This window comes from Crinia signifera, chromosome 1, assembly GCF_055691185.1.
Source record: "Crinia signifera chromosome 1, ASM5569118v1, whole genome shotgun sequence".
Lineage (NCBI taxonomy): Eukaryota > Metazoa > Chordata > Amphibia > Anura > Myobatrachidae > Crinia > Crinia signifera.
Window position 1 is genome coordinate 106,608,497 of NC_139217.1, and position 25,943 is coordinate 106,634,439.

The 25,943-nt window shown below is 45.5% G+C and overlaps 1 protein-coding gene across 2 annotated transcripts in view; it reads right to left on the reverse strand.

Moving 5' to 3' along the window:
• The window catches only part of PALLD (palladin, cytoskeletal associated protein), a 350,163-nt gene that overhangs the window by 97,801 nt on the left and 226,419 nt on the right, over positions 1–25,943 (reverse strand). Inside the window, exon 1 of one of the 2 annotated variants that reach the window (XM_083171065.1) lies at positions 2,402–2,641. The exons of the other annotated variant lie outside the window; for it this stretch is intronic. The gene's annotated coding sequence lies outside the window, so the exon portion shown is untranslated. Of the gene's footprint in view, positions 1–2,401; positions 2,642–25,943 lie in introns of those variants that run through there. 2 annotated transcript variants of the gene reach the window in all.

Genomic DNA, 25,943 nt, shown 5'->3' on the forward strand with positions numbered 1-25,943 from the left:
GAAGCCTCTACTTTTTTGTGGATTTCAGCTCACCACCCCCGCAAAAACATTATTCTTTATTTGAATTACATTTTGAAACCAATTTGATGGCATATCAGTTTTATGTTGAATAATGTCCTGCAAACACTTCAAGTCTGGGCAGCCAAACGGTCATGAAGGTGGCAGTAAATACAGGTCTGGATTATAGGGTCAACAGTTAGACAGGGGTAGACAGAGTCTAGGTCGATTTCAAAAGTTCGAAATGGGAAAAAATGTTGACACAAGCAAAAAGTCAGTGCGGAAATGGCAACAAAGGAAAAGGTTGAGTTTTTTTCACTTGTTTGTGTCAATTTCTAGATTGTAGCACATGGACCCCAAATTACTGCACTTCATCCCCTCACTTTGGCCCAAGGTCCTTGCTCCGCGCCTCTGTGTTTGGCACACTTTACCGTTCCCAATTGTATTCCACGTGGATGGTACAGCATTGTGATATTGAGGAAAAACTCAAGTCGACCTTTTCATGTGTCCACCTTTTGCTTGTGTTTTCTGCAGGAGTAAAGCAGGCACATATACTGCTGTTCTCTGCAGGCGTAAAACCACTGATCTCTCCAGTAGTAAAGCAGGAGCATATACTATTATTATTATTGTTGTTGTTTATTTGTATTGTGCCACAAGGGTTCCGCAAAGCCTAACAATACATAAATGAGCAGAAACAAATAAATGAAAGCACAATTTAGGAAAAGTGCATGGTAAGTAACAGGACAGGACACATAATTTTTTGGGGGGTGGCAGAGATATATAACATATATAAAAAAGCACATGAGGAGAGAGGGCCCTGATTAAGCAAGGTTGCATTGTAAACTATTCTCTCCAAGAGTTCAGCAGGAGCATATACTACTTTTATCTCTCCAGGAGTAAAGCAGGCGCATATACTACTATTCTCTCCATGAGTGAAGAAGGTGATGTCACCGATTATCAATAGCTCTATTGAACTTTTATACCACTTAAAGTCAAACTTAGATGTTAAGCCCCCAGTCCTCTATGCCGTCTCAGAAAACGCTGGTCTCCTTCCAAAGCCAACCCTTCAGTTCTACTTTCCAAGTTTCTGTAAACACATCATTAGAAGGCCAGTCTTTTTCATTTTCCTTCCCAGCGTTCCTTAAAAATACATTCCTTCTGCCAGGAAACTGCAGTATTTTTGTCTGCGAAACTCAATTTTAAAGAACTGTTGATAGCCACAGTGTGAGCATGCACCGCTCTGGGCAGTTTCCCTCTCCCTATGTGAGCCAGGGAATTTGCCTTAATGCATAATATTTTATAATGTATATGAATGAATAATAACAAGCAATGAGGAAAGACCCAGGCTGGAGCCTTCCTATAAGTTATAGCTTCTCTTACTACAAAAAAAATGGTGGGAATGGAATTATCGGTCTGTCTGTGCTGCCTGATTCATTCTTTCACAGAATATAAAATAAAATAAATGAAATCACACTTGTCAAAGTAGACATACTGTAATGGTGTGTACACACTGTACTTTTTGCCTTCCGATGTTGACGATACAGTCAACATCGGATCGTAATCGGATGCAGATCGCAAGGGTTTTAACCCTTCAGATCCCGATCCGATTCTGATGCGCGTTCACATATCGCAAGGCAGAAAGTCTTGTCTGCCATGACTATATAGTGCAGATCTGCACTATATAGTCAGACGTGTATGCAAATCGGATGTGCCTTCAGATACTATCCACGATCCGATCTGATCGGATCGTGGATAGTATCTGAAGGCACATCTGACCGTGTGTACACACCATAACACTGTATGCACTACATTCTTCTGCAACTGCTACACACCTCACACACACTGTAGAGAGATACTGTACATACACAGACAGACAGATTGACAGACAGACAGATATATAATGGGCATAGAGCAGTGGTTCCCAAACTTTTTTGAATCACAGCACCCTACATCATCAAAATTTTTTCAAGGCACCCCTAGGCCAAATGCTTCTTATCGAGGAATTCAGAAAAAAAAAATTAAATTAAGTGCATTGTGTTTATATGTCACAGTTATCTGGTGAGGGACAGGATTTGCTCCTGTTTGTCCACAGATATTATGATTGGCAGCCACGAGCACTGGTTTTGCCTGGTACATTGACCATAAATAATATGAATTGATCCTGGTCCACCAACCCAAGGCACCCCTGCAAGTGTCCTGAGGCACCCCAGGGAGCCTAGGCACACAGTTTGGGAACCACTGGCATAGTGTTTAAGGTATATAGCAGCTCACAGATATACATACTGTACGGTACACAAAGTTCCACACCAGAGACAGGACTCTCTATGGAAGAGATACTGTATACTAATAAGTGACAATGTAATGGAATTATTAACAGAGAATAGAGCTCCCCGGCAGCACCCACCTTCCTTTGCACGGGCAGGCAGCAGCAGTAGTGGCAGCTGTAGTGGTGGTGGCAGCTGTAGTAGCAGTAGTGGTGGCAGCTCCGGCTGCGGGGAGTCACAGTGACGTGTGGCCGGGACGCAGCGCAGTGTCAGAGGGAAGCACCGGCGGCATGACTCAGTGCACAGTCCTCGTATGATACCCGGGCGCCGGCTTCCCTGCTGCTGCTGCTGCTGCTGCTGTCCAGCTGCTGCTCTGTCACAGTGAGAGTCCTCCCCCTGTGCGTATCATACCCGCTGCTGCCTGTGTGTACGGGAGGGGCGGGGGCTGCACTCAGTCAGGGCACACTCACGTTACCTACTGCCCTCTCGCTGGATGCCGGAGCTCTCTGCACTTCACTGGCACAGTCCCCACTAGGGCCTGTGCGCCGGTATAGCCGCTTCTGGGGCAGCTACTATTGTACAGACTATTGTACATAGGAGTCTGGTACTCACCTCACGTAGTATATGTGCAGAGGGTGGATCATAGGGTGGACAGTAATTAGGTTGACAGTGTGTAGGTCAACATGCACAGGGTCGACACAAGCAAGAGGCCCACACGAAAATGGTTGACATATGAAAAGGTTGACATGTGTTTTTCATGTTTTTTTCAATTAAATTTTTGCCAATTGGTGTACCGCTTTTGCCATGCTACAGCACATTTTACCATTTCTAATCATAGTCCATGTGGATGATATTGAATAAAAAAACTTAAAGGAAAAATATTAAATAAGAACTAATGTCAACCTTTTCAGGCTGTGTGTGTTGTCAGCCATTACTATGTCGACCTATTTATACATACTGACCGCATGCATATCGACCAGTTAAGTTCGACGTTTTAACTGTTGACCTAAATATTATTATTATACTTTATGACGCCACAAAGGATCCAATGCTCCCAATTACAGAGTAATGTATGCGAATAAGTAAAATAATACTTACCCAATGGCAGCCGCAGGATAGCTGGTGAAAACACTCCCAGCAGAGAGGAGGCTGCACAGAATCCTCCTCTCTTAAAGCACCCACTGGTCTTATCCATTGCTATTAGGGCCTAACACAAGATTTCCTACATATCTTATGTGTGATTCCAATGAAAACACAACATACTGTATGATTGATTCAATTTTCTTGCCCCAAACAATAGCTCCAGATTTGCTACCATTTGTTTTTAGCCCAATAAGGCTGTGTATAAATATTAGTGGCTGCGTATAAATATTAGTTTGGGGCAAAAAAGTGTGTCCGCATCGGCCATACCACTAAACCAACTGCCTAATATTGTGCAGGACGCCTTGTGCTGAGAAAATACCTCTAAATTGTTCAGATGGTATGTGCCAAATAACATCCACATGAAGTCCAGGATTCAAGGTTTGGAAGATGAACACACACTACCTTTGTCAGCTTGCCCTATTCTCATAGTGCATCCCGGTGTCATTTCCAGGTAAGCAATGTCCGTGCACTGAGCTCTCCACATAATGTAAAAAGAAAACATAAGTCATAAGGTCACTTTCTACATTGCTCCGTGGTCCAATTCTAAAGGTGCCCATACACTGCTGCGATGTCTCCCAGCAGTGTACGGACACCCGACAGCCTGCGACTGGAACCTTCCCGGCGGCAGGGACGCATTTTATCTGTTGTGATGGATCACGTGTCCCTGCTTCCCGCCTCGCCGCCAGGAGGAACGGGTGGTCGGATGGCCTGCTGGTCCGACCACCTGGTCGGGTCCGATGCACACGGGACCGTGTCTGATTTTGGTCGCAATCGTCCGAAATCGGACCAAATCGGCTCTGTGTATGGGCACCTTAACACTTGCGTGCCCATTGTAGGCACTTTGTGCAATAGACAGGTGGTTAGCATGGACACTGTGACCAGTCTGCAGCTACACAGCCCTGATGCACTACTGTGTGTGGTATGACACCTTTCTATCAAAGCCTTTAGTAACTATGCATTTACAATAGCTCTTCTGTGGGATCGGGCCAAAAGGGCTAGGATTCCATCTCCTCACCGGTTGTCCTTCCTTACACCTACCGGGAAGACAAGACCTGCTGTTTTGCATATGCTCTGACCCAGTTGTCCAGCCATCACAATTTGGACTTTGTCAAAATCACTCAGATGATTTAGGCTCCCTATTCCCGCTTCCTGCCTAATAGATCCCACCCATTGCCTTGTGCCATTATAACAAGATAATCAATGTTATTCATTGTAATGTTATGTCTGAATGGGTGTATTTATGTGTGATGTATTGCAAGCCTACAGTATTTGTGCAGGTTACTACAACACACTTTGTACCATTAGTAGCATTTTGTTGCTGGCATTGTGTAACGTACTTGCAAATGGGCCAATGTAGGGTGCGTGATTACACAAACTGCCTAATAGTAGAGTCGGCCCTGTACATGAGGCTAGTCTGATGATGTTCCTAGGAATTATAAAAACCCACCTACACCCCTTTCACATCCCACCTCGGACCCATGTTATTGTCGTGTTAGTGATGGATGGACCCGGGTTGAGGTGTGGTGTGAAAGCACCACTGCTTGTAGCCTGGGTTGACCAACCTGGCAATTCGACACAGGTTATAAGAAGGGTTAAACCCTTAGAAACATAGAAAAATAGAATTTGACGGCAGATAAGAACCACTTGGCCCATCTAGTCTGCTCCTTTTTTAAACATGTTACCTCAAACCATATTTGATCCTTATTTTTTTGTAAGGATATCAATATGCCTATCCCAAGCATGTTTAAATTGTACTACGGTATTTTCCTCTACCACCTCTGATGGGAGGCTATTCCATTTATCTACTACTCTTTCTGTGAAGTAATTCTTCCTCAAATTTCTCCTGAATCTTCCTCCCTCTAGTTTCAGTGCATGTCCTCGTGTTCTGCTGATCCTCTTCCTGTGAAGAATGTCTCCCACCTGTACCATGTTAAGCCCTTGATATATTTGAAAGTTTCTATCATGTCTCCCTTTCCCTTCTCTGCTCTAAAGTATACATATTAAGATATTTTAGTCTTTCCTGGAAAGTTTTGTGATGTAGGCCATGCGACATTTTAGTTGCCCTTCTTTGTACAGTCTCTAAAGTATTTATATCCTTCTGGAGATATGGCCTCCAGAACTGAACACAATACTCTAGGTGAGGTCGTACCAATGACCTATGCATTGGCATTATTACTTCTTTCTTTCTACTGCTGATACCTCTCCCTATGCAATAATGGGTGATCCGGGTTTAGTGTGAAAGTGATCCTAGGTCGGACCCAGCTTAGCGATGTGAAAGGGGTATAAAATGCTAAAAAAAAATATGTATGACCATAATTGTCATTTACTAGGGCAGATTCAAGTTACTTATACATAATTACATTTTGCTAAGGGCTTTAACACATACTAACACTAATGCACAGTTGAATGCAAATTGGCTGCAATTACTGCCATTTTGACGTCAAGGAAAACAATGAGTATGTGGATACACAGAGCTGTACGCCTCTTAGTTGCATACACACAAGATTTTTTGGGATATGAACAACACACTAGATTGTCAGTGCACAATGACAATTTTTCATATAACACTATTTGAAATACAGCCAGTAAGGATGTGTACATAATTTCTGCAATTAAGTTGCATTTCTAAAGGCAAGTTAAATGCATGTAAATGAGGGGAAGATGTATTAAGCCAGGGGGAAGTGATTAAGTGGAAGGTGATAACGCAGCAGCCAATCAGCTCGTAACTGTCAAGTTACAGGCTGGATTGGAACAGGCAGTTAGGAGCTGACTGGCTGCTGCAGTATCACCTTCCACATTATCACTTCCCTAGGCTTAATACATCTCAAAAAAAAGTCGACACAATCAAAAAAAGAACACATTGAAAAGGTCGACATATAAAAAGGTGAATATGAGTTGTTGTTTTTTTTCAGTTATGTTGATGTTATTGTCGAGCACTGGACCCCCAATAAGTGTACTGATTTTCTCACCAGACTTCAGGCCCCAATCGTCTATGGTAATGTATGAAAAAGTTAAAAAAAATGACGGAAAAAAACCCCCTCAAAAAAAGTGGGCCTTTTATGTGTCGACCATAGCCATGTGGACATATTGCTTGTTTGTCACCGTTTGATCATGTCGACCATATGTTGTTGACCTATTCACTGTTGACCGAGATATTGTCCATCAGCCATCCCAATACCCTCCCTTCTAGACCAAAGACCCTGCAGTCCACCATTGGTGGCGTAATATTCAGAGTGATTTGCTGTGTACATATCTTAAAAGGTGCTGAAACATTATACGCCCAGATTATATTCCTGGTACATTAATGGAATAAAAATAGCACAGCATTGGTGCTTGTATGTCAGTGAGAAGAAGTCCCATCATTTTAAACGGTTAATCCTCCTTTCCCATGACACAAAGGTTCATGTGAAACTGTAGTGTATGGGATTACTTGTTCTATATAATTAGAATAGAATTTGTCATCATTTGTGTATAGTAATAGGGTTCTCCAACTCCAAGATAAGGCCATGAAGTTCCCATTATAGCTGAGCTGGTTAAGAAGACTTGATTTCAGTGTATGCGCGGGCCTGTTCTACTAGGACCACAGAACAGAATGGCACCTTGAGGAATGGTATCAAATTGTCACTATATTTCTATCAATGCTCAGTTCACAAAAGTTAAGTGCGACTAAACTGATCTAACCTTACTATATATTAAATATATGAAGTCATTGTTACATTTTTAACCTATGTTAATAAACAGAAAAGGTGCTCAACTTTATCAAAGAATGAAATGGTTAAATCAACTCAATGTGACCCCACATACTTTACTGGCATTATTGCCCCACCTGTATAACTTTTCTTGTGTGCAAGCTTTAATACAGTATATCATCAGTTCTAACATCATATAGGCTTGCACTTGTCAGATAGTTTATCCTCTAATGAATTCCAAGAAGATTGGTCCTGTAAAATCCAAGCAAAACTCCCCACCGCCTCAGCAGTTTCCAATTTAACTCCAAAGAGGGTTTTTTTTTTTTTTTGCCTGACCTCAAAAATCGGAATTCGAGAAATTCCATTGAACAGACACTAATATCCCTTTTCCACTAGCATAAAATAACCCAGGATTTTGTGTGGGGTCGTACATCAACACAGATTTTTTGCTAGTGAAAACATGCCCCGGGTCAATAAGGGCAGTGGAGACGGGTAACCCTGGTCGATGTGATCCACTTCCCGTTCACTGCAATGTAAAACTTGCCGATGGGAGACGCTCTCATCTCCCAGCGCCGCCCAAGCTCCTGATGAGGTCACCCCTCTACATTATGACGGGTCGGGAGACTAGTGGGAAAGGGTTAGCAAGCCGGGTACAAAATCCTGAGTCGCTTGCCTAGTGTAAAAGGGGTATTATATTTAATTATGTCCTTTATTAATAATAACAACAGGCAACATTTATTTATATTAAAAAAGGCAACTAAAACATTTACCACATTGCATGCCAGCTTTATCAATGAGTAATCAATAGTATGGTAACATGTACTGTCAAGTGTACTGCGGAAACAAGCTGGCATACTACTTGCTGTAACATAGTTTAAAATTTCCCCATGAAGTCATGCTATGTCCTATTCTCTTCTAGATAACAACACAAAAAGACAAAGTGCAAGTGGAAAAGGTAGGGATTAACCATTTATAGTTAACATAGTTTCCATTGATCTAAGAAGAGATAGATTACTGATCTGAGATGTACTCAAAGCACATACAGTGGAGGTCTTAAAGGCTTAGATATGTTTTTTTTAATATCCTGACATCATTTGTTTCAGCGAGGTTAGTCATCCCCATTTAGCCATCACTCAGCAATGACTTAACATGCTGCTGGTCTAACGTGCCCTAGTGTCACCATCAGCTTTTTATAGCAAGTCATAGTCATGTACAGGAAAAGAAAGGAGCGGTTTACTTTGCTACCATGAGTTAAAAAAGTGTTGATTGATAGAAGTTAGATAACTAATAAAATAAATGCCCAGAAACAACGTATATTGTTTGGGCTGATGATCGCAGTACCCAGAGTATTTCCAGAGTGAGGATGTTGAGTCATCCTCTCAGACAGTTTCATCACTGGGTTTGTACATGTATCATGTTTAGGAAGCAGACACAAATGCTACCCTACTACCATACAAATATGAATCAGTCTTAAACAGAAAGACAAGCTATTCTAAGTGCATTATATAAAAGAAGAGACTTAAGCTGGCCATACATTACTGCATTCCGAGGGGAGAAGTCGCGGTACTCTTTACCTAGAACGGCACCCATCGCGGGCATCGCATGCACATCGCGACCGATGCGATGCCCGCGATTTCACATAGAAATGCATGTTAAAATGTAAATCGCGTCGGTCGCATCGCATGCGACCAAAAAAATCGCATGCGATGCGACCGACGCGATTAACGCGATTTTACATAGGGAACAATGTTAAATGGCCCACAGAGCCCAAATAGCCACCCTCAAGTGTGAAATGGCCCCCCCAATTGTTAACGCCACCCCATGATCAACGTCAACCCGAAGCGTGGCGAGCGGCGGCGGTACGCGTCCTCCGACCTTTTCATACCCCCACTTTCCACGTCGGCGTGGAGTTGAGAATAGAAAGTGTGGAGAGCGCAGCGAGCCACCGAGCGAGGGGACGCGGATACCTGTGGAGCCCGCGAGGGGACGCGGATACCTGTGAAGGTATCCGCGTCCGCTCGCCACGCTTCGGTGGCTCGCTGCGCTCGCCACACTTTCTATTCGCAGCTCCACGCCGACGTGGATAGTGGGGGTATGAAAAGGTCTGAGGACACGTACCGCCGCACCTCGCGGGCTTGCTGCACTCGCCACGCTTCGGGTTGACGTTGATCGTGGGGTGGCGTTAACAATTGGGGGGGGTGGGCCATTTGGGCTCTGTGGGCCATTTAACATTGTTCCCTATGTAAAATCTGGTCAATTGGGCCATTTAACATTGTTCCCTATGTAAAATCGCGGTAATCGCGTCGGTCGCATCGCATGCGATTTTTTTGGTCGCATGCGATGCGACTGACGCAATTTTTTACCTTGCGATGCCCAAGATCCAAATCTTGGGCGCCGTTCTAGGAAAAGAGTACCGAAGTCGCAGCTAACCTACATTGAACAGTCTGTCAGCTTCCCAGGCGGCAGGATCGCGTGCGACATATCAATAGTACGACCTAGGGGCACCCATATGATGCACCTGGGACTGCGCATCAGAACGTATCTAAAACACTTGCAATTTGTCACTTGTTACCCAACTCCTCGGCCTGATGCATCGGATTTGGGTGAAATTGGGGAAAATCGCATAAGTGTATGGCCAGCTTTAGGGGCCCATTTATCGTTTTTAAAACTTGTTGCATATGATAAATGGTGATCCAGTGTATCAGTCCACAACTGCCATGTGTTTGAAAAATGACAGTTGAGAGCACCGTTTGTACAATGAGTACACAGCGAGTATTAAAACACAACGCAAGCTATAGGCTTTTCTATAATAGGTGCAATGTTTTATAGAGTGCTGCACATGTGCAGTAGTGATTTTGTCCCCGGATCATGGTGGGCGCCATGTTTCTGGAGACCTGTGAATGTGCAGTAGGGTCTGGCAAGAGGCCAGCGTCTATTGTGTCATGAAGAGGAGGGGCCCACATGACACAGGCCTCATCCTCTTTAAAACACCCCTGCTCATTGCATATAATAAAACTTATTGAAAAATGTGCCCCATAAACTGAGCCTCCAACATGACTCTGCACACCAAGCAATACATGTACCTTACACCTAACATTAAATATACGCTTATACAATAATTAAAATATATAAGTCAATATTTGCATTGCATCCCATACCCAAAGTTTACTTTCCTTAGGTCTGGCATAGGCAAACACCAGACGTAACTAATTCAACATTTTGTATTCATAATGACTTAAAACTGAATTTTAAAAAGCTTGATTTTATTTACTATTGCAATTGTCTGGGCAGAAAGAAATTACATTTAAAAATAAAAATGCTGATAATTGCAGAGTAAAGTAAAATAAAAATCTGTTCTGGGAACAGAGGAGTAGATGTAGGGAGGCCAATCTCATGCCATTTTTTCAATCCCCTGATTCGGGATTGAAAAACTGTAAATCTCGGGATCCCCAGGATTGGCTTTTTGATATGCCCAATGATGAATCCGTTACCTCTCTGAGAGGTGGTAGAGGGAGAAAAGGTGCGCCGGCATATGGTGTATGAAGCGAGGTGACTCCAGGAGACTCGGCAGGCCGGGGAGTAGGTGGGTAACTCGGTGCTCGGGCACACGCGGTAGCATGGGAAACAGTGTGTGGCTGTGCATTGTGATGTGATCTCTAACATCACGCTGTGCAGCCACACAACCTTGTTGCCAGGCAGCGCAGCATGATGTTAGAGGTCTCGCTGCGCAACCACACAGTGTTACCACGCTGCCACGTCTGCCCGGACTCCCGAGTTATCCGCCTCCTCCCCGGCCCGCTGAGCTACACAGGAGAAAGAAATTAAACGCGCATGCGCATTTCGATCCCATAATCCCGGGATTGGAGCCTCCAATACTGGGATTCAAATCCCAGCCAAAAATGTCCTAAATCCCGGGATCCCACCGATCCCGATTGACATCCCTAGGTAGATGCGCTTATCCTGCTGCTATAGATCGGGTCCCGATTCAGACCTGATCGATGGGCTGCAAATCTTCAGAGCCCAACTGTCAGGTAAACGCCACCCCACCAAAGTGTCTACCCGCCCCTGTACATGGTTGCGAATGCATTAAAAAATGTGCGAACAGGGGGAAATCCATTTGAAAACAATCACCATGGAATACATTTTACCCTGTGTGCAGCCGCTGAGTAAGTCTGTGATGGCCATGGGGAGATCGGGGTTGCTGGTCAGAATCCCTCCCTCCAAATGGCCAAGCCCATTTGAATTTCTCAGCAGGACTCCCAGAAAACGCCGGGGTGCAGCCTACAAATGGCTAGCCATAGCTGGCTTCATTTGCAGTGGGACCTCACGCATGTGTACAGCGTTCCGTGCACATGTGCGGTCTAACAATAATAGTCAGGGCTGTGAATTTGCAGCCCTGCGAATAGGTCTGAAGAGGGCCCTTAATAAGACATTTGACAGCCCCAACATGTTCTAACCATCGCTTTTCTCTTTTAGCACAACTTTTTCACCTAATTTGTGTTGATGTTAAACAAGTTTCTTTTATTGTTGAATGCCAGCTATTCCTCCTTCTTTCAACAGTGCCCACACCCATTTGTATTTGTTCCTGTACACATGTAGATGTGTGAGATATGTATTTTGGCACAAGCACCGCATGTGTGTCTGCACTGTAACATCTGCAGTAATACCAGCTGGCAGGAATCTATACTGTTACAGGTTTTCTATTGGACCAGTCAGTCACATGTTCTGTGATGGACCTGTATGCCTGAAAGAGCAGGACAACTTGTGTTGCTGAGAGTACTGTTACTCAGGACTGTGTGAATGTACCAGACTTTAATAAGCATAAACTAATGATTTTTATTAATATTAAACAGCTTAAAACAAGAACCATAGGCAATTTAATGGAGTAACATTGGAAATAGTTGCTGAGAACGCTACACCGAACTTGGCCAGACTGCAGATAATCGATGAGTTCCCCCAGGCTACCTGGTGAGTGGCCAACCCTCCCTGCTCCGGCTCTCTCCACTGACAGATCACGTCATGTTTATCTCCCCCGTCTGTGTGATGCCATGAATAAGGCATTCTGCTGCAGTGATAGGGCTGTGTGATATGAATTTAGTCTGCACGCCCCCACCTACCTGCAGGCAAAATAATAGGGTGGATGATATCTTTTAATTAGATTTTGAATGAGACAGATAAACATGGTTCTGTCATCGGACAGTTCCCAGATTGATGCAGAAGGATACACTTTATATGGGAATGTAAATACCCACTGTCACCAGCTATTACTAAAACTAATTTACACACTGGGCTGGCTCTACCATTAGCTTTAGCTTTAGGCAGTTATCTTTTTGGGGGGAGGGGGCACCCCTGAGTCTGACTATTACAAAAATAAGGATGACTCAGAGAGGCATTCTTGGTGAACTTAATGCAATGTGCTAATGAAAGTAAATAGAAAAGGTTTAAAATGGGAAACAAGAGGATGAAGAAGAACAGACAATGAGAAGAAAAAGGATGAAAAAAAAGAGCTAAATGTATGTGTAAGCAGTTAAGGTGGGAGTTAGGGAAGAGGTGTGGTGTAAGTCAAGGTGACTGGGCTGCCGGGAAACCGGGTGATTTCCCGGTGGGCCGGACCACATTTCCTACTAAACCTCCCACGTCCGGGCCGCCGCTCCCCCCCCCCCCCCCCCCCCCCCGGCTGTCCTGCCCACACTAAACATGGCTTTGAGCAGTTTGACGATGGCCTGGCCGCCGGTCACTCCTGGATGGCGTCATCACTGGCTACAGCTGCAGCGTCTGATAAGGTAAGCAGCGGCACACACCACCCCCCCCCCCCCCCGTTTCACTAGCACTGCAATGCAGGAACCACCCCCGGCTGGTCACTGCTAGCCCCGACCACCCCCCTTGGCTGGTCACTCGCACCCCCCCCCCCCATATCATCCATTCCAAAAATAATGGAATGGATGATATGAGAATTAGAGAGATGTACAGTATGCATGTATCCAGCCATGCCATTGTTTGCTAATTACATACATATTTACATTACAAATTGATAGTCGATATTCTCTATGTCACCAAATTCATTTTGAGGATTATCCTCTATTTGTATTTCTGAAAACATAAAATGTACTGTAATACATCCATCATCAGATTCAAACTAATAATATTTATTTATTTACAGTTTCTTATATAGCGCAGCAAGAAAACATACAGTATAAAGTAGGAAAGACAGATTTGTTAGCCTTTGTGTTTCTGTATCTTTTGTAGGTGTTTTGTGTGATAAAAGCCTCTCTTTGGAATGCAAATGCACTAAAGCCTCTTCTTCGGGGCACCGCGAAGCCTATTGTGTGAGTGATCTGTCACGGATCCCTCCCAGCATTCCCCGCTGCCGGTGCTGTCACTCTGCTCATGCGCAGAGGGACGCCAGGGTCTGGTGCTACGTAAGTTCCATAGCGTAAGCGGTGGCCGTAAACATGAGGAAGTTCTTATCGCAAGAGATGTCTTTTTCGGTAATAATCGCATATGTTAGTGCATATGCGATAATGAACAATGCGGTAAGCGGCGATTTGGGGCAGTGAATGTTACTGCATCCCCCGCATAGAGTAGATGAAACACCTTAAAGTGTCTTAAGCTTGGGTATAAGAAGCAGAAGTCATATACAGTACACAGTGTTCATTCAGCATGTGAAGTGATGCAGCTCTGCACTATGGGGGTTATTCTGGTTCACTCCTTCTGGCAAATTCCTTTCTAAATGGACAAAACCATATGCATTGCAGGGGGGCAGATGTAAATCATGCAGAGATAATTAGATTTGGGTGAGTTATTTTGTTTCTGTGCAGGGAGAATACTGACTGTTTTTTTTTACACTGCAATATAGATCTCACTTTGAAGTAAAACCCCACCCAAATCTTACTCTCTCTGCACAAGTAACATCTACCCCACCTGGGGCCAAATGTAATAGGGTGAGAGTTTCAGAAAGTGAGAGATTTTGGGAGAGTTTTCCCCTGTTTTTTAAAGCAGCAATCCATTACACTGCAAAACCAGGTTGATTTTGCCATGTAATTGATTGCTGCTTTAAAAAACAGGAGAAAACTCTCCCAAAATCTCTCACTTTCTGAAACTCTCACCCTATTACATTTGGCCCCTGCAGTGCACATGGTTTTGTCCATTTGAGAAGGAATTTGCCAGAAGGAGTGAACCAGAATAACCCCCTATGTATTTTTGTAAAACTCTCCAGCAACATGGTTAGGCAAGGTCAGCAACTACTGACACCAAGATTCACAGGCCTTTCTGCAGTATTAAAGCCAGTAAGGTTAAAGTGTTTTGATGCATGAAGCATTTAGGGCTTAAGCACTGAAAAATGCTCTGCCTTACAAGACAACGCAACTGTCTTAAAGGCTTAAGGTGAAAGAACAAACATGTTTTGTGCAGACACAGAGGATAAAACAAGGAATCATAAGAAGGGTGTTTTTCTTTTGTGTTTACTCTCATGCCTGAAAAGAAATCCCTGAGTTACACAAGTAGTCCCTTCTGTAGCGTTCCCAAATTCTCCAAAATAACTTGTATTCTGAAAATCCTGGGCTCACAACTCCTTATTTGGTCGCTAGTGCTTTGTCTGCTTGGAACGCACTGGGAAGGCTGAGCCGCCCCCTTTCAGCTGCTATCCCACATCTCTCCATAGACACAAACTCACACAAACAGGTCACCCTGACTCTGCCTCATTTGTACTTCCACAGCCAATCACACAAGCAGTTATGCCCATTTAAGGAGCACCTTTCCTTTCATAAATCCACAAGCCTACAGGGAGTTATGCTCTCTTGGAAAGTATCATTGCTTTAGCAAATGTGAATCACACATCCTAGCAACTATGTGGAAATTCACATTTCTGTGTGCCTTGCTGGATGCTTTATTCTTTCAGAGTAGTTAGCCGGAACTGTAAACTGATTTTGAGGTCTTTGATTAATACAGGCATAAATTACAGATTTTATTTTTGCAGACTCATTTAAAGTGCCATAGGGGCTAATTCAGCATGGATCGATAATAAAGAGAACTAAAAATCCATTCATTTATCGAATTACTGCGTCTGTGCATAGTGCACACTCTGCATGCGCATCTACAATTTGTGACTAAAAATCCGTAGGCATAGCAGTCGCAGTTTGATTGACAGGAAGCCAACATTTACGGGTTGGAATATGGTGTTTTCTGGGTGCGATTGTGAAAACACCGCAATTTTTTGGGGTTGAATTCAGACATCAGCGATGACCACATCTCGCCTGATTCTTTAGCAGATTAGTGGAAACCCCAGATTTATTCAGATAGAGAAAAAAACCCTGAAGGTTCAGTTGTGCGAGTGCATCAAAATTTTGCAAGGTCCGTTTTTTTTCTGGATGGGAACTGCTTTTTCTGTAACTGGCGATCTATGCAAAATTAGGCCCATAATCTTCAAAGTGGTTTCCACATTAATATGACTTTAATTGCACACAGATTTATATAACTTTTACTAAATGCATTTATTTATCTGGCTACATTCTATTTTTTTTTTCAATAATATATTATTATAATGCTGTGTGATTATTTTGTTACTCTGATACCAGGAAACATTTTGGGATTACCAGCGGTGCAGCCCGCTAGTCATGATTGTTCATTGGCTTTAAGTTTCAGCAGTAAAAGCCAAAATGGGCCTTCACCAGAGCCAATTAAGATGGGTGTGGACAAAAGCCCAGTGGCGTAACAATGACACTGCAGCCCAAGTGGTGGCTTGGGGGAGTTTAGCACTGTCGGGACACATGGTCACTGCCGATTCTAATGGTATGGCCATGTGAATGGAATCTCCTCCAAAAATGTCTGCCACCTTAGAGGAGACAGATGCTAGAGTGTATACCCTATATATAAATATATATATATATATTTACTCCAAAACGCACTGGATTGAATGGCACCGCAGTGGCTGATGAATGTTTCTTGAGTGCCCTGGTTCCACCACTGCACTGAGAAGCACATTACTGCACTGTACAATGTTAAGGTGTGTACTTAATATCGTGGGCAATATAATAAAAGGATATCGATAATTTTTGCCCTTCTGAGCGATATCGTTGATTATATCGCACAGTGTGTAAGCTCTGCCCAATGAACGATGCACCCTCCAATGGGTCGTTAACAACCCCCTCCATCTTCTGTGCATCGTTAATAAAGGACAGGCCATGCTGATAAGATGGGTAGGCCCAGTTGATTTGGTGTGGCCCCCCTGTTTTAAGTGCTTAGGCCCCCTTGAAGGCTTATTACAACCCTGGGCTTCACTGTACATGGGTTAACCCCCATGCATTTTCTAACAAACCAGAGCCCTCCAAAGCATATCACTAACTGTTCCTTCCCTAAATGTTGCCATAAATTGACTGTTATGATCCCAGATACAGTCAAATCCACAGAACAGGGGCTCCAGAATCTCGGAACACCCCCGACTCTTTCAGAATCATCCATAATTTTGTGATAGGGGCATCCCTGATGAACATATTGCAAATGGCAAATGGGCTTCAGAATCTGGGGGTGCCTCTGATTCTGCCTACAACAAAATGAAGGGTGCAGTAGTTTTGCCTAGGGTGTCTCAAAACCTTGCACCGGCCCTGGGCGAGACCTGCCACGGAGGTGCAGCATTTACAACAGAATGTAACCATGCCCTCACAATGTTGGTCAAGCTGCTACGGGGGATAAACAGATCGTTTGGCAGCCCTGACTTTAGGAATCGGAAAATCAAGAAAATGGCTAAACTATGGATCAGAGTGGCTAAATTTTACCAGAGTGGGGTCAGTTAACTGGGCACATAATTCAACAAAGGAAGGAATTGTACAATATCATGGCACTACATTTGCTGCGTGACCAGTTACATTACAGTATGTTCTGTGTAAAACAAGTGTGGCAAGTAGTTTTGGTGATAATTAAGCTGCCACTGGGTGTGTGCCAATCAGATACCATTTTATTAATTCTTCCCAGATCACTTCATTAGTAAAAACCACAACAAATATGTAACTTAAGAGGAAATGTATAGAAGATCTGCCAATGAAAAAAAAGTTTTGTATCCCTCCCTAAAGTTTAATTGACCGAAATGTGACGTTTAAGATTATTGTAAACAAACCTACTTCTATTTGTGTTTCGTCTATAGACCTAGAAAGATAAACATTGGCATAGGCTCAGATTATCTCAACATTAAATACAGCTTCACATTCCATATAAAACAGAAACCAAATATACATTAATAGTGTGGCATATCTGCATTCCCAGAAGCTCTTGGGTGATACACCTACTAGCATCAAATTTTAACCACAGATATGGCAGATTTTTGGCAGAGTGCTATGAAAAACGGAGACATTTCAGATGGAAGTACCTCATTGGTCAGAAGGTATCTGATTGGTCAGGAATTGTGGAAGTGTAAAATGCCTTTACCATAATCCAGAATGCTAGAATCCCATATTTATATAAAAGGCATCAGTAAATGTTATTGTATATGCACATAAAATCTAAATGGACCTCATGACTTCAGGGTAGATGTACTAAGCCTTGAAGAGTGATAAAGTGGAGAGAGAAAACGTACATGTCAATCCACTCCTAACAGTATTTTTATGCATCACAGAGTTGGGTACTTGTGTATTATCACGGCGCCCATCGCATCGCAGACCATAAGGCATGCGATGGTATGCGATATCGCGCGATGTTCCCCAATGTCATACAATGTTAAAATTGTATGGTATTGTATATGGCAAACAATGCCATACAATGCGATGCAATGCGATTATAAATTGTATAAGCACCCTAATGGGTGCTTACAATGTTAAATGCACCCCCACGCCACCCCCACTATTAACGTGAACCCGAAGCGTGGCGACCGGCGGCGGTACGTGTCTTCCAACCTTTTCATACCCCCACTATCCATGTCGGCGTGGAGTTGATGTTATATAGTGTGGCGAGCGCAGCGAGCCACTGAGCCCGAAGTGTGGTGAGCGCAGCGAGCCCCACGAGGGGACGCGCATTACTTCACAGGTATATGCGTCCCCTTGCGGGGCTCGCTACGCACCGGGCTCAGTGGCTCGCTGCGTTCTCGCCACACTATATAAATTCTTACATCGCATCGCAGTGCATTGGGTGTATGGCATGCGATGCGATCAAAAATCGTGCGACTAAATATCGGGGGCGCCGTGATAATACACCCAATGTTGCGTTACCTCAGGCATTGGAAAGCGGAAAGGTACAACCAAGCACAGCATAATCTCACTATACTAAGGGTGCGATAACATAGGTACAACATTATTTTGACATGAACCCATTCCCAGACATGCCTCTTTGGAGCCGTATCTTTTAAAAGTACTTGTGGGCAGGTTCAAAGCTATGAAACAATGATGATGACCTTCAGCAGCAATAGACAGCCACTTCTGATTGGCTGATTGTCCATTGACCTCCGCAGCTGGATTACTAAATTAATTAGTGTCACTGCTGTATTATATGAAGTCACGGTCGTCTATTGTCATTGCTTAACGTAATGCAAGAAAAGTTTCCAATTGACTTTCATAAAGGGGAAACAAAGCATGTGTTGGGATCTTTGTATTTCATTAGATTCCATATGGAAAATGGAACTTTGGCAATTACTAATAACGGACCTTTCTTTGTTGTTCACTACTTTACTACAAATAGTTTAATATATAGATGTCTCCATATAGGACGGTCCTGTAGGGGCCGGACTTGAGGCAAAGCCTAGAGGTAGGCCTTCCCTGACAGGGTTTGTAGGGAGCTGATTAGTGGGGAAGTTATAGAAGGGGTTCCAAAGGAAAGGGTCATAGTGGGAGGGGCTTAACAGGGTGTTGGAGGGGTTTATAAGCAGGGTCCAGGCGGGAAAAGGGGACACTGGGAGTTTTTTACAGCAGCTGACCGGCACCTTCCTCCCGCAGGACCCGGTCTGGGAGGAATCCGGCCAGGAGGCGGAACTCGCCGCGCGGGGGGGATCCCCCCCCCCGTGCAAGAAGATCCGGCGGTGCGGGGTGCGGGACCTGGAGCGGTGGGGCATGCGGAGCATGCTGCTGCCCGGCGCGTTGTGGGCTGTGCCAGGGGGGCAGAAGAGCGTGCGGATGGGAGCAGGCCTGGTGTCCGGAACGAGCAGTGCCCGGCTGGCTCCGCCTCCGATGATGTCACGCCGGCTGGCGCTGTCCCTGATGGTCGGGATGCCAGGGGAAGCGGGATGCCGTCTGCAGCGGGTGATGGTGAGGTACCTGGTCCTTCCACTGACGCCGTGGCTCGTCGGGACGCTGGAACTGCGGCTGCTGGGTCCACAGCCCCCAGGCAGCCTGGTGAGTCTGTCTCTATGTCTGTTAATACCTTGTCGCAGAGTCAGGGGGGGGGGGGGGGGGTTAGCCCTCCAGGGGGAGATGAGCAGGGGTTTTGCTGATTTATTGAGTGGTTTTGCTGATTGGTTGGCTGGTTTGCGGCAGGGGGCGGGGCCGTCCCCGGCGGCGGCGTGGGTTCCGCAGAATGCGGGCACGCCGGTTAGCAGTAGTGTGCCAGTTAGCAGTGGTGTGCCGGTGGGCAGTAGTGTGCCAGTTAGCAGTAGTGTGGGGGCTCAGGGGAGCAGTGGGGAGACACAGGAGGAGTTAGGGAGGCTCAGTGACACTGCAAAAGGGGAGGTGTATGTCTGTTTGAGGGGCCTTTGGGGGCCCACTTAAAGCAGGAAGTGAAGGAGAGGATTTGGAAAGGGGAGTATGTTGATATATTTTCATTGCTCCCTTTGGAGCGTTTTAATCTGGATAGGCCTCGTAAGGAGGAGAAGAAGGAGGAGGAGGAACGGCGGCGGTATCGGTTGATACCGCGGTCGTTCACGAACTGGTTGCAAGCATTTGCTATTTTGGCTAGTGTGATTGGGGAAAAAGCACCTGAAAATTGCTCAGCTTTGTTTTGTTACATGGATGCGGTAGGGGAGGCGTACCGGGTTTATGGGGGCCTGGCCTGGCTGCGGTACGATGATGCATGGTGCAAATAAATGCTTTAGGGGGAAGTCACGGGATGCTACTTCAAAAGGGGGAGACGCCGGTGCGGCTGGAAAGGATGCTGGGGTATCTGCGTAGATACCCTGATCAGCGGACAGCCGCGTTGTTGGAAGAGGGTTTTAGGGAAGGTTTCAAGATACCTTCCGAGGTACGGGTTTCAGGTGTTTTTAAGGGAAATTTGAAGTCCGCAAGGGATCACCCTGAGGTGGTTCAGGACAAACTGTTTAAGGAGGTGCAGCTGGGTCGTATGGCTGGGCCTTTTGGGTCGCAACCATGGCCGGACTTGATAGTTTCACCGTTGGGGGTGGTGCCTAAAAAGGAGGCGAACAAGTTTCGCCTTATACACCATCTGTCTTTTCCGAAGGGGGCGTCGGTCAATGATGGCATTGACCCTGACATTTGTTCGGTGGTTTATACATCTTTTGACGCGGCTGTTCAGTGGGTGAAGCGGTTTGGGAAAGGGGCCCGGTTGGCAAAAACTGATATTGAATCGGCTTTTCGTTTGCTGCCTGTTCACCCAACCAGTTTGCGTTTGTTAGGTTGTTGTTGGAACGGGGAGTTTTTCGTTGATAGGTGTTTGCCGATGGGTTGCTCCTTGTCGTGCGCTTACTTTGAGGCCTTTAGTTCCTTTTTGGAGTGGGTGGTTAAGGATGTTTCCGGGTGCAGTTCAGTTATTCATTACCTGGATGATTTCTTATGTATTGGACCGGGGGGGGCCGGGGTCTGTGACTTGTTGTTAAGGACTGTTGAAAGGGTGTCGGCGGACTTTGGGGTTCCGCTGGCGCCTGGTAAAACAGAGGGCCCTGCTACAGTGATCAGTTTTTTGGGTATTGTCATTGACACTGAGAAAATGGAGTGCCGTTTGCCCGAGGAGAAATTGCTGGGGCTGAAGGCTGAGGTGGGGAGGGCATTGCTTTTGAAGAAAATTAGATTACGGGAGTTGCAGTCCTTGCTGGGTAAATTGAATTTCGCGTGTCGCATTATGCCTATGGGCCGCATATTCAGCAGGAGGCTGGCGGCAGCGACAGCGGGGGTGGTTCTTCCTCATCATTTTGTCAGACTGGGTAGTGAATTGAAAGGGGACTTGCGAGTCTGGGCAGCATTTTTGGAGGCTTTTAATGGCAGAGCGTTGTGGATGTCAGATGCGTGTGTGGCCACGGATTTAGACCTCTTCACGGACGCGGCCGGGAGTGTCGGTTTTGGGGCCTATTGCCAAGGACATTGGTGCGCGGGCCGGTGGCCGGAGTCTTGGGTACAGAGAGGCATGGTAAAAAACCTGGCACTGTTGGAGTTGTTTCCTATTCTAGTTGCAGTGGTGATTTGGGGGGAGTTGTTCCGCAACAGGAAGGTATGTTTTCATTGTGATAACTTAGGGGTCGTCATGGCCATCAACCAATTGTCGGCATCTTCCCCGCCGGTGGTCACGATTTTGCAGCAGTTAGTGTTGGAATGTTTGGCGTTAAATTTGTGGGTGGTGGCGAGGCATGTCCCTGGTGTCTCTAACGGTGTTGCGGATTCTTTGTCTCGTTCACAGTGGGAGCGTTTTCGGGAATTGGCGCCAGATGCAGACAGGAAGGGGACCGTGTGCCCAAGCCGGCTCTAGGCTCTGCTGGACAGGTAGTTGACCAGCTCATCAGGGAATCTCTGGCCCCGAACACGTGGTCGGCGTATAATCAGGACTGGCGGAATTGGATGGAATGGCGTGAGGTAGTAGGTTTGCCGGAGGATGATGATGAGTTGGCTGTCCTGTTATATATTGGCCATTGTAAGGAGGTTGGTTGGTCAGTTGCAAAAATTACTCGTTGCATGGCGGGTTTGGCTTTTGGGTTTCGTTCATGTGGTAGGTCTGATGTCACAAAGAATTTTCTGATTTCGCAAGCATTGAAGGGGTGGAGGAGAGGTCATGTGGTCAGGGATCAGAGAAGGCCGGTTTCTTTTCAGTTGTTGCAGAATATGGGCAAGAAGTTAGGGGCGGTTTGTAGTTCCAATTTTGAGGAAAGGTTGTTCGGGGTAGCCTTTTCGCTTGCCTTTTTCGGGGCATTGCGGATAGGGGAGCTTGTGAGTCCAAGTGTGTCCAGGCCGGGGGGCTTGTTGGAAGAGGATGTGGATTTATACTCGGATAGGTTGTAGTTGTTGGTTAGGAGGTCAAAGACGGATCAGTTGGGGAGGGGGAAGCGGGTGGTCCTCTTCTCTGTACCATGGTCGGATATGTGCCCGGTGGCACGACTCGGGAAGTTTAAGGAAATTAGAGTTGGCAGGGGAAGTGATCCTTTGTTGTTGCATGCAAATGGGTCTTTTCTGTCGCGATTCCAGTTCATAAGTGTGTTCAGGGCAGTGCTTCGGGCGTTGGGCCTCAAGGGGGAGGAATATGCTGGTCACTCTTTCCGGATTGGGGCCGCAACTGAGGCTGCTAGGATGGGGTTTGGTGATGAGTTGATCAAGCGTATTGGGCGTTGGGAATCGTCTCGTTTTCGTTCTTATGTTCACTTAGGGGATTGTTAATGTTTGACTTCGTGTTTTTTCTGTTTTAGGGCAGCCTCCGTGCCTAATTTGGATTTTAGGCCATTCGTATGTCTTTTGGGGAGCGTTACGGGCTGATGTGAGACCGAATGGCCGCCAGCTGGGTTTGGCTAGAGAGGAGGCGTTGGTCCGCTGGCTGGGGAAGCGCGGTATGGTATGGAGCGGAGTATTGCAGGAGTTCCACCGCTTTGTTCGGCTCGATAGGGCACCCGATATATTGGTCTTACACGTTGGGGGAAATGACCTTGGGGGCAGACCATTTAGGGAACTGATACGGGATATCAAGTTTGATCTCCTGCGTTTGTGGGCTATGTTTCCTGATGTGATCACGGTATGGTCGGATATTGTGCCACGTCAATTTTGGAGGGATGCGAGGTCGGCTGACAAGATCAATAAGGCGAGGATTAAGGTCAACAGGGCGGTTGGGCGTTTTATGGCCAGGAAGGGGGCAGTGGTGGTGAGGCACAGGGAGCTTGAATCCGGTGCTGGTGCGTTTTGGAGAGGGGATGGTGTACATCTGAATGCTGTAGGGATAGATATTTGGTCTTTAGGGCTCCAAGAGGGAGTGGAAACAGCGGTCCGGATGTGGGGGGGGCGCACGGGGTTAAGGGATTAATCCCGTGCTTGGTGGCGGAGGGGGGTCCTCGAGGTTGGTGGCATTGAGGCTTATTTATGTGGCGGGGAGGGCCCCATGAGGGGGCTGGACTCCCCTGGGTGAGGTTAAGTAATGAGCACTGGGTGTTGACATTTGGTGCCCCCGAGCCAATTGCTATCGGCTGGGGGTAAGAACTCCTGGAAGTGCTTGAATGTGTGGATCGGTTTATTTGGGGCCTCGGGGACCACCTCCGTTGGGAATGTTTTGGTTATTGTTAAACTTGTTTATTGTTTTAATAAAGATGGCCGCTGTGGCCAATTTTATCCAACAAGAAGTGTTTGTGGCATTATTGGGTAAGCGGGGTCAAGGAAATATGGGTCACAGCGATTAGACAATACCCTGTCATGTAGGGGCCGGACTTGAGGCAAAGCCTAGAGGTAGGCCTTCCCTGACAGGGTTTGTAGGGAGCTGATTAGTGGGGAAGTTATAGAAGGGGTTCCAAAGGAAAGGGTCATAGTGGGAGGGGCTTAACAGGGTGTTGGAGGGGTTTATAAGCAGGGTCCAGGCGGGAAAAGGGGACACTGGGAGTTTTTTACAGCAGCTCCCACCCACCCTCCCTGTTTTTAGAGTTTAGGTAGATGATTGTAATATTATGTCCTTTTTGTCACAGTGGCCTGTGCGGAGGGGGGTCCTCGAGGTTGTTGGCATTGAGGCTTATTTATGTGGCGGGGAGGGCCTCATGAGGGGGCTGGACTCCCCTGGGTGAGGTTAAGTAATGAGCACTGGGTGTTGACATTTGGTGCCCCCGAGCCAATTGCTATCGGCTGGGGGTAAGAACTCCTGGAAGTGCTTGAATGTGTGGATCGGTTTATTTGGGGCCTCGGGGACCACCTCCGTTGGGAATGTTTTGGTTATTGTTAAACTTGTTTATTGTTTTAATAAAGATGGCCGCTGTGGCCAATTTTATCCAACAAGAAGTGTTTGTGGCATTATTGGGTAAGCGGGGTCAAGGAAATATGGGTCACAGCGATTAGACAATACCCTGTCATGGGTTATCACGGCATGCAAGTTGCAGGTGATCGGGTGGGTGCATAAACTCACACACGCAATCCAAATGCACTGCAAGGTAAAGCTGGGGGTACAGGCCTACGAAGCCTGGTGCGGTATGGTGGTGTTGCAATTCATCACTTGTGCATTGTATAAAGGCACATCTGTAACTTAACATATACTACAAACACTATCAAACTGCATCTCTATGCTAATATTAGCTGTAAGTATACTTAGACACTTGTAATACAATGGGGTTTATTAACTAAGATGGGAGTTCTATTTGAGATGGGATGTTGCTATGGGTAACCAATCAGATTCAGATTCTATTATCCTCTACAAGTTGCTAAATGAATAGAAGTAGATTCTGATGTGTTTCCTGTAGCAACATCCCATGAGAAAGAAAACTACCATCTTAGTAACATTTCATTTTCCTACACTGGTTATAAGGCACAATGGGCTTGATTCAATAAGGTCCGCAGAAGTGCAAACGTTTTTGCAGTTTCGCACATGCGCAGTGGCCACAGAGCGCATGTGCGCAGTGGCAAAATGCAATCACATCAGGAAAGGATTCAACTGCATTTTTTTCAGGAGCAGGGGGTGGTGACTCGGCATTGAGAGTGCAGTCCAGATGAGGCAGGTGTGTCTAGAACTTTATAGGGACAGTTTGGGGCAGCTGTGTGATTTCACATGCAGCTTCTGCCAGCCTGAAAATGTCGGCCATGCGGCATTTCCGCAATACGATTGAAATTACATCACAGGGCGAGTCTTTGCATGCTAGATGGCATTGCCCTGTGCTGGGCGGCCCCCAGCATGCGAGAGTCTGCAGTTTAAAACTAGCAAAACTTCAACTGATAATGAATTAGGCTCAATGATCCATATGGCTACATGCAGTTTAAAATAAGGTTACTCGTGCCCACATATATAGAATTTCTTGTAAAATTCCAGTAGATCTTACTAACTACTTTGTGCTCATTTACATTCGAATATAAAGGCCCCCCATACACTATGCGATTTGGGCCCATTTCACCAGATTCCGGCGGATAGGGCTGAGAAATTGTGTTTAATCAGCCCAAATATCATATGTCTGACATCCAATCCAGTGCACGGTCGCATGCGCATTGGATCGGACCCAGAGATCATACTTTTTGCACATAAGATTTCCAGCAAACACATTTATGCTACATTTCTCTGCATATGTTCCATTTGCAAATGCCTCCAATTTATGACACTTAATTTTCCATGAGCAAAATTTCCCTCTGTTGGGAAATTCCCAGTGGGCTTATTCTACTGTGTATCAGGCAGGTGGCAGTGCAGCCAGTGAGTCTTACGTCTGTAGTCATGGGACAAAAATCTGTCTTTCATGTGATATTTGAAATGTAATGAGAGGTCAATAATGGCAACAAATGTTGGATCAAGTAACAGAGAACAAAAGTCTCATGTGACAGTGTTTACATCATCCACATGTTATGCTGGGGTTATAGCCCCGTGTCACTGCAGGTTAAATATCCTGGCATGCTGAATGAATTAAACATATAATGACTTTATTTCACATACCATAGGTGGTTTAAATTCCAATAAAATTTAAGTATTGCCAAACTAAATGAAGTGATTTACATATAACAGCTTCCTTGACACAATAACATAATTTCCCACTCTCCCTTTCATTCCCACTTCCTTTTGTATT